The sequence below is a fragment of the Rhincodon typus genome, chromosome 9 (assembly GCF_021869965.1).
Source record: "Rhincodon typus isolate 14 chromosome 9, sRhiTyp1.1, whole genome shotgun sequence".
Taxonomy (NCBI): domain Eukaryota; kingdom Metazoa; phylum Chordata; class Chondrichthyes; order Orectolobiformes; family Rhincodontidae; genus Rhincodon; species Rhincodon typus.
In genome coordinates this window covers 35,485,096-35,494,788 of record NC_063340.1, presented here as the reverse complement: position 1 = coordinate 35,494,788, position 9,693 = coordinate 35,485,096, and positions in this window count along the sequence as shown.

Here is a 9,693-nt window from a genome sequence, read left to right as displayed (position 1 = left end):
TCCCGCTCTTCTGATGCTGCTTGGCCTGCTGTGTTCATCCAGCTCTACACCTTGTTATCTTTGGAGATTTTAAATGATTGGTTAGCATGGTGCAACATCCCTTGAAAAGTTTAAGGGATGAGAAGGTGCCAGAGTAGTAGGGAATAGGCCAAGGTGTGATTTGGTGACAAGAACCAGAACCCCTTTCTAGCAGTTTGGGTGGATCAACTCGTGTAAGTTAGAGTCAGGCGAAGAAGCTTTATTAAGGGACAAGGTTTTATTGCCTTAAGGCAGATGAGGATGCCAAACTACCCATCTGCGATAAACTCATGATTAGCAGGGCCTTCTTTATGAGTGAATGGATATTACAGAGGAAGACACAATGAAGGGCATTTGAGTGCTGATGCCTGACTAAGTCCACACAGTGTCAGCACTAACAAAGTCATATTGAACAGCGAGAAAAGTGGAAAGATTAGTCCTCAAAAGTTATGTTGGATGGGAGGTTCAGTGAGAAAGTAAGACGGGGCATTTGGAGTTGTTGCCTGTGAGCACTGACCCTTTGCATGGCTGCCAATAAAGACACAAGGGGAAACTGTTGGCTAATCTGAGAGCTAGTCAAATCTCTAAAAATGATTGGAAGGTTGAGAAATGTTGAATTCTGGGGTAGGGAATTGTGAGGTTTGGGTACCTGAAAGATTTGATTTGATTTATTTATTGTCACATGTACCTTGTTAAAAAATACAGTGAAAAGCTTTGTATAGTGTTATCGCTCCCTGGTACCACAGAAAAATAAACCAAAACATAGAATATAAAGGCAGAAAAATGAAGAAATAAAGAAAGAAGTATCCAACTTTACAATCTTTCTTGTTAAGTGCTCCGTCATGGTCCATGGGTCTGGTGGCCAGGCATGAGTCCCCTTCACTGCCCTACTGCCATTGAAATAAAAATTGCTGCTCTTCGGTGCCACCTCGCCTCCAGTGATGGCCTCGCCACCATGAGTCCTCGATAGACCGGACCAATGCAGATGCCACCCATGCCGCTGGTTATCACACTGGTCCAAACTTGACTCTGCCACTGCATGGCTTTGATTTGGGTCCACCTCAATGATGCTGCTAGGTTTCATACTGGGCCCAAACTCTCTTGTGCCGCTGCCTCCTTGAATCTGCACTGGATGCAGATGCTGTCAGGAATCCAAACTGGGCTCTGCTGTAGCAGCCATGAGTTGGCACTAGGACTGGCTGGACAATGCAGATGCTGTTGGGAACCCAAATTCACCTCCAATGCTGCTGAAATAAGTCCATGCTGCTGGGCCCACTTGCTGCTGCTGCAATCAAACTTTTCACCAAGAGGTAAGTAAAATAAAAAGAAACGAGTGAAGAGAGAAAAAAAAGAAAAATGAAAAGAAAAGCGGATGCAGCGGACGAGCCCCAAGCTCAGAAGCCCTACTCCACCGCCATCTTATTGGGCACGGTACTAATGAAAAGAGACATGACAACAGCAGAACGGATTCAAGGTGAAGTAAGGAATAAAGAAGAATTATGTGGGAACAAAAAAAATAGAACTAGGTGAAATTGTTGGGCCGGAGTGACGACCCAAAATGCTCAGATGAATTGAAAGTAATAAACTGTCACGTTGCAGCACCAGTCAGTGTTCCAGAGGTTACAGTCAGAGGGAAAGACACGCTAGTTAGGGTCCCGACCCGAAATATCGGCTTTCCTGCTCCTCTGATGCTGCTTGGCCTGCTGTGTTCCTCCAGCTCCACATTGTGTTTTCTCTAATCTTCTTCTCAGTTCACTCATTGGAAGCATTAACAGGAGGGTAGAATTATACTTCAACATGAAACATCACATTTTATAAATTATGTTCATACTTATCTGACAGATTGGAGTTGTCACTGTCAAGCAAGATGTCTTGATTCCTGAGTAATTGTCTGACATTTCTCATATCGCCCCACATGTTTTGAGAAACAGGTGCAAAGCCATGAGTTTGACTATGTATGAATGAAGTCACTTTTCCATAAAGCAAGTAAAGCATCTTCTCCTCTGCATGGAGAATAACAGGCCAAACATACAGATTATTATTTGACTTTGGCTTTGGGAGACCTGTGATGTTTGCAGTGTCTCAACCATAGGTCTACAATTTCAGGACAGAATGGAAGGAAAATGCAAAGGGAAACAATACAGAAATGGGAGCTGATTGTTGCTTCAGGTCACTGTGAAACAGCTGTCAGGCTCAGGATATTGTAGCTGATACTGTTGATGCTACAACTGAATGTTACAATTTCCGGTTTAGGCATTTGCATTAAAAAGCTGAATACTAAAATGTAAGACCAGAAAAAGCTACTCAAATAAAAGCAAAGTGCTGTGAAATCTACTCAGCCTTTTGAGTTTGTTCTGCCCATTTAATTAGATGGTTGATTTGTATTTCAACTCCATTTCACCACTTTTCACCCATATCTCTTAATACTCTTACCTAAGAGGTCATGCTGGAGGTAATGAGGACCATACAGAGTTGTTCTTTCCTTAGGACAGGAAGAAGATGACTGCCAACCAAACTAAACAGGTGTGGATATTGCAGAGAATGTGTGCAGCCTGGAGAGAGATTGGATGAGTCCGTCTTGACCATGAAAGCAAAGATTTCTTGGGTGTTATGCCAATGTATCACTGAAAGAGAGACCATTCTGATGGAGAAATAGACATGGCAGGAAATAAGTGCATGCTGGCTCAGATCAATGGGCTGCACATTCAATCTGCTATGTCTATGAGAGGGAAAATTGAGAAAGAATACACAATGATACCCTTATTTCTCACCCCTTGTTTATCTCCCTCCTAAAGGAGCTCCATTTGCTGCTTCCTGCCTGGTGACCAGGTCAGCATCTGCTCAGGAACAATCGGGGCAATCTTTGGCAAGATCCTCACAAGCTCCAAAGCCCAGAGGACATTATGGGCCTGGAGATCAAGCAGCCTGCCTCCAGCTCAGATGAAGCCGTAGCAATTGCATCACATAGGAGTAAGAGGAAGTAAATGTGAAATACTTATTAGTTGCACAAAGGGAATCCCTTGAATATGTATTGTCATGTTTATGAAATTAATCCTGATAGTAATGAATGAAACTCTTTATTTAGATTCCTCAATCCCCTGGCCTCTGTTTTACTGCATCCTGATGTAGCCTTCAGCTGAATGGGATGATCAGGTTATATTGGGTGGTACGGTGGCTCAATAGTTAGCACTGCTGCCTCACAGCACCAGCAACCTGGGTTTGATTCCACCCTTGGCAACTGTCTGTGTGGGTTTGCTCCAGGTGCTCTGGTTTCCTCCTACAGTCCGAAGATGTGCAGGATAGGTGGATTGGCTATGCTAAATTGCCTGTAGTGTTCAGGGGTGTGTAGATTAGGTGGCTTACAGGGGGATGGGTCTGGGTGGGGTGCTCTGAGATTCTGTGTGGACTTGTTGGGCCAAAGGGCCTGTTTCCAAACTGTAAGGATTCTATATGAAGAAGGTCAGGAGTGAAAACATGTTTTCTTTGTAAATGTTGCGATGAATTGTTTTAGTACAGGAGAGAGGGATATTTCTTTATGTCTCAGACACTCAGATTGCTTTGAAGAGGGCACTGTGAGTTTAACTGGCAGCTAGAGGAGTGATTGACATTGAAGTCCCTCACCCAGAGCATATTCTGTGTCTTTGCTATTGTCAGTGTTTGTTCAAAGGAGTGCGTAGAAGAGAGGATCATTGATTCATCGTAATTCATCACTTTTAATTGTGAGGATAGGAGCAAGAGGTGATAAGTGGTAATCAGCAGGAAGTTTCCTTATCCTTGTTTGGCCTGATGCCATGAGAACTTGAGGGTGGGGTTCAGACATAATTTGGAGGATTCCCAGTGCAACTCCTTCCTGGCTGTATACCGCTGTGCTGTCACCTCTGTTGGACATACCCAAGGATGCTGTGGTTATGTCTGGGCCATTGTCTGCATGGTATGATTCTATGAGCATGAATATAACATCTCTCCCAAATTTGTTGCAAGTCTCCAAACTTTATTACAGAGGACTTCAATGATAACACACTGATGTGTTGTTATTATTCGTAGTGTCCAGATAATGAAATGCTCCATCACTTTTATTCTTTTTTGGCTTTTCTGTGGTGCTTTGCTACAACTACATAGCTCGCTAGCCACATTTCAGAGGGCAGTTAAGAGTCAACCACATTGATGTTACCTGTCAGCCTGACCAGTTAATGATAGCAGATATCCTTCTTAAAAGGGCATCAGTGAACCAGATAGATTTTATGACAATCAATGCTAGCGTCATGTCACTATTACTGACAGCAGCTTTTAATTCTAGAAATTTTTTAATGAATTATTTGAACTTACAAGTTAATTGGATATAAATTTCACTAGTTGCAATTGTAACTATTGAACCCAAGGGCTTGTAAATCACTGGTCTAATGTCTTAACCACTATACAATCATCTTCCCAGGAATCTTAATAGCTCTAGTCATGTAGTAATGGACAACTGATCCTTTATTCATTCACGGGATGAGGGCATCGCTGGCTAGGCAGCATTTATTGCTCATCCATAATTGGCCAGAGGGCAGTTAAGAGTCAACCACATTGCTGTGGGTCTGGAGTCACATGTAGGCCAGACCAGGTAAGCATGGCACAAAAACAAAGTTGCTGGAGAAGCTCAGCAGGTCTGGCAGCATCTGTGAGGGAAAATACAGAGTTAACGTTTCAGGTCCAGTGACCCTTCCTCAGGTAAGGATGGCAGTTTCCTTCCTTAAAGGACATTAGTGAATAAGATGGGTTTTTCCTGACAATCGACAAGGGATTCATGGTCATTGTTAGATTCTTAATTCCAGATAATTATTGAATTCAAATTCCACCATCTGCCGTGGCAGGATTCAAACCCAGGTCCCCAGAACATTGTCTGGATTTCTGGATTAACAGTCCAGCGATAATACCACTAGGCCATTGTCTCCCTCAATGCCACCTTGTCCTTGATGATTAGCAACTTATAAGCAGCTAGGCATAAAACAAGTTGTGCTGAACTTTATTCCTGTTTTTTTGTGTAGGGCTAGGGCAGTGGTTCATTAAAAGTGGGAGGGCAGACCTTAGCAGGTCTTCCAGTTGCCAAATGCCTTGCTGCCATTTTGATCGAGGTCAAGGCACAGGTGGCTCCATTACCCATCTGGAGCAAGCAGGTGCTTCACTCAAATATCTACATCAATGTGCCATGATATCAATTGGATCTCAATACAGTTTCTATATTCCAATGTGCGCAGTGTATGCTGAGCATATGCTGCCTTTTGGAGCTAGCAAGTCAGCACCATTACCACTGGTTCTTAAAGGGACCACTGCAGACACTCAACCTTTTAAAGTGGTTTCTTCATCCACTGTCGTGCCTGGCCATCTGCAACCTTCCTTTGAGACTTCTTCACCCAAACGCATGAGCCCCTTTAATTTATCTTCCATGAGACTGGATTCCATGCTGATGCCACAGGATTTTCATTCCTCCCTGATTACCAAGCAGCGAATAGTGCACTAACGCCATGGAAATGAAGAATATGTTCATCTTGAGACCAATTAAATTGGGTGGAAAGTGCATTTGTATCACAAGCCTCTTGCGTCATGGAATCAGATACACCAAATTTTCACAAAGTCAGGAAGTTTCCACATGCCTTAAAAAATGGCAAGCAGGGCCCAAATATAGAAGTTACAACCAATTTCCAGCTGAAACCAATTCCGTCAGTAGCGGCATAGGATGGGCATTATTCGCATATTGTAACATATCACATATCACATTAATTGATAGTTGAAACAGTCTCCATTTTTGGTATTGCAAAGATTTTAATCCACAAGGTAGGAGTCACAAATTGCTTAGTTAAGTTTCAAAAGCTACAATTATGTCAGCAGGAGATTCCAAGTTCAAAGCTTAAAGAGGCTAGCAAAGAATTAGCTGTCTTTGACATAGTGAAATATACATTTGTTTTTATTAGGAATTAAGCACTTGAGGAAGTTTAAAAGCTCTGAATGGCTTTCATGGATTTTTTTTCACTACCAAATTATAGGAATGAAAGCTATGTGAGTTTGTCAAAAGCATTTTTTTTTAATCTCCCCATGGTGACTGAAATCTGCCTGTGGGGATACTGAGTTCTTGGCTATGGAGATGGCACAGACATCATGAGGGGACATGAGGATGGATGGCAGCCAAATTGACATGGACATAGGAGAGAACATGGGGGTGACAGCTGAGAGGTCATGAGGGGTAAAGATGGTAGGGACAAGCAACTTCTAAAACAACTGTGATAAGATCTAAGATAACTAAGGCGGACCTTCTAATGAACCCTCCTTGGTACTCGGCATCTATGCTCCACTTCCAGGATTGGCATGCCTGTATCCATTTCAGGCCTCACAAGTCAAGTGTTAAACCAAATCTGTACCGGATACTTTATACTAGGTGGATGTGGTGAATCAGGAAATTTCCTTATTCAAATTACTGGCCTTGGTAGCCATATTCCTGTCCATGGGTATCTAAGCCAGTGAGTGAAAATTACTATTATTCAATACAGGACAAATTCACATTCTGTTCAGGATGCCAACACCAGTTTCATTCAGGACATTGATTCTGTCCTACAGTGCAAACTGCAATGAAGGACTGTCTACAAAGCAACAGCATTAATTTAGGTCTGCATGGAATTAATGGACTGAAAGCTTTTAACCCCTCATTCTAAGCAGTTTTGTGAGCCTTTAATCCCATAGTGACCTCTATAAAGAAACCCATACTAATGTTTTACTGTTTAGAAAGCATTTCCATTGGACAAAACCTGCAGCACTCTGTCATGTTATTCTCACGGACCAATTCTAAAAGCTGTACCTTTCGTTTGTGAAATGTCCTTGTTTGCTGAGCATACAGCTCAATCTTTCTTAAACAAGAATAAAGAGGCTCCTGCTTCAAATGAACTGCAGTACTTACATCTAATCTCTTCAGTCTCAGATTCAATAATTTCAATACTCTCTTAGCTGTTCTCCTGCCTTAAAGTAAACTTTGATGCATCCAAAGCTCTGATGCTATATCCTATTTCACACTATTAATCCTCCCATTGGCACCTGGATGCCCTAGTGCCTTAGAAATAATATTTTCACCACTGTGTTTAAATCCTTTCATGGTCTCACCTCTGTCTTTACATAACCTTCTTCAAACAAACCTAGTTTATGGAGGTTACGGGAGGCAAATAAATAGAAAGTCAGAAGTGACATGACACCAGGTTATAGTCCAACAGGTTTATTTGAAAACATAAGCTTTTGGAGCGTAGCCCCTTTGTCAGGTGAAGTAGAGGGAAGCTCACTATCTTTTTTTTGTAATTACCTCTCTGCTTTAATTAATCAGATCATATGCCATCCCTTCACTTGCTATTCAGCTGTTGACACCTTACTCACACCATTTGACACTTTTGATCATCTGCAAAGACTTGTTATTCAACTTGTTGACACTCCATTCACACCATTTGTACTATCTGTTGACACTCATAATTACCTAGAATTATCTTGCAATTATCTCTCCGCCTATAAATTCTGTGCCTGTGCGTTTCCCTCCACTTGACCTGATGAAGGAGCAGCACTCCAAAACCTTATGATTTCAAATAAACTTGCTGGACTATAACCTGGTGTCGTGTGACTTCTGACTTCATCCACCCCAGTCCAACAGCGGCACCTCCACATCACAAATAAATAGAAGGAAAACATGAGAAGGCTGCCCACGTTCACTAACCCAGATGCTCTGACTCTATCCTGGAAGTTGTGCTGAAAGTAATGAGGACAAGAGGTGAGGCCCTGTTTCCTCAAGAAAGGAAGAAGAGGCCAACCACCCAAGTTAAAAGGGCATGGCTGACCTTTGCAGAAGTCATAAACAATAGGGATGTGTTGGCCAGCACCTGGCACAAGATTGGTATAGAGATATAGTCCACAAAATACCACAGGCATCTCTCTCCATTAGAGAATGGCAATTAGTTATATATAGCTCGAGGGTAACTACTTTATAAGCATGGGGTAAAGTGAGGAGGCAGGTTTCGAAAAACTCTCAGCTGATATAGTGATTATTTTGTTCTGCACTATGGTCACCGAGCCAACTGAGCTAACCACCCCCTGCCCAGCACAAGATTTAAAGAATGTTTCATGATTCCAATAGGTCAGGAAAGGTCAGTGAATGCAATTTTTAAGTGGCATCTGTCACTTTCTGACTTTTCCTGCTACTACTCCTCTGACCAACATGCCTTACAGCATCACTCAACTACTCATTCATTTCTCTCCCAGCATCTCCTCGCATTCCCATCAATAGCCAAAATTCACAATCAACCATATCCTATTGCCTTCTTACACACCCTCGCTCTGTCGGCTAACAAACCTTATTACTAACCAAAAATTCTCCATTCCAGGCAACATCTTTACAAATCTAAAAACAGTACGGGAATAGGGACCTCAGAAATATTTTAGACACATATGAATAATTAAAAAGGAATTGTGGGACTGATTACAGGAATAAAGAAGGAAAGTGATCAAGGTACTGAATGAATAGTTTGGATCTTCCTTTTATAACTCTATAGGATGCATTGTGCTGCCTGGGATAGAATTTAACATTTATCTCTAAGTGCCCTTGTGAAGGTGATAAAGAGCCACATTGTTGAACTGCTGATGTCAATGCAGTGAAAATACTTTCACGCTCCTGTCTCAAAGTGAGTTTCAGGAGTTTGACCTGCAACAGTGAAGGAACAGTGGTGATATATTTCCAAGTCAGGATGATTTTTGAGCTGAAATGAACATGGTGGCGTTCCCTTGCCTCTGCTGCCCTTGTCCTTCGTGGTCAAAATTGTCGATTGGGAAGGTGCTACCAAAAAAGCCTTGATGAGTTGCTGCAGTGCATTTCATAGGTATCATACACTGCAGCCATGATCTGTCAATGTTTGATTGAGTATTTAAGTTGGTTAATATGATGTCAATCTTATTGGAGCTGCACTCAACCAAGGCTAGTGAAAAGCATTCCATCAGACTTCTGAGATGATTGACTTCCAATTAGCATCTTCCTGTGAGCTAGTTACGACTTCAGCTAGTGAAATATTTTCCCTTGATTCCCTTTGACTTCAATTTTATTGATGCTTCTTGTTGCCATATTTGGTCAAATGTTGTCCTGATGTCAGGGGCAATTGTTTTCTTTTTGCTTCTGAAATTCAGCTCATTTGTTTATGTTGGGACCGATCTGAAGTTGTTCCATACTGGCAAAATCAAATCCAAGCATTAGTCACCAAATTATTGATGATAAATTGCTGCTTGGCAGTACGTTGAATGACCCCTCCTACCACTTGGCTGATGATTGAGACCAGTTGACAGGACCATAATGAACTGATTGGATTTGCACTGCTTTTTGCAAAGAGGACATAGTTGGACATCTTTTTTACTGTACTAAATAAATGCCAGTGCTACCGTTACACTGAAACAGCGAGGCTAGAGTTGAATGTAGTTCTGGATCACAATTCTTTATTACTACAGCCAGCATGTTGAAAGGGCATAAACTTTCCTGTATCCAGTGTGTTGAGCCATTTTTTGATATCATGTGAAGTGAATCAAATTAATTTAAGAATGGCTATCATTTTCATGACCTCAGTGAGAGACTAAGACGGACATTTGCACAGTATTTCTGTCTGAAGATGGTTGCAAATATTTTAGCCA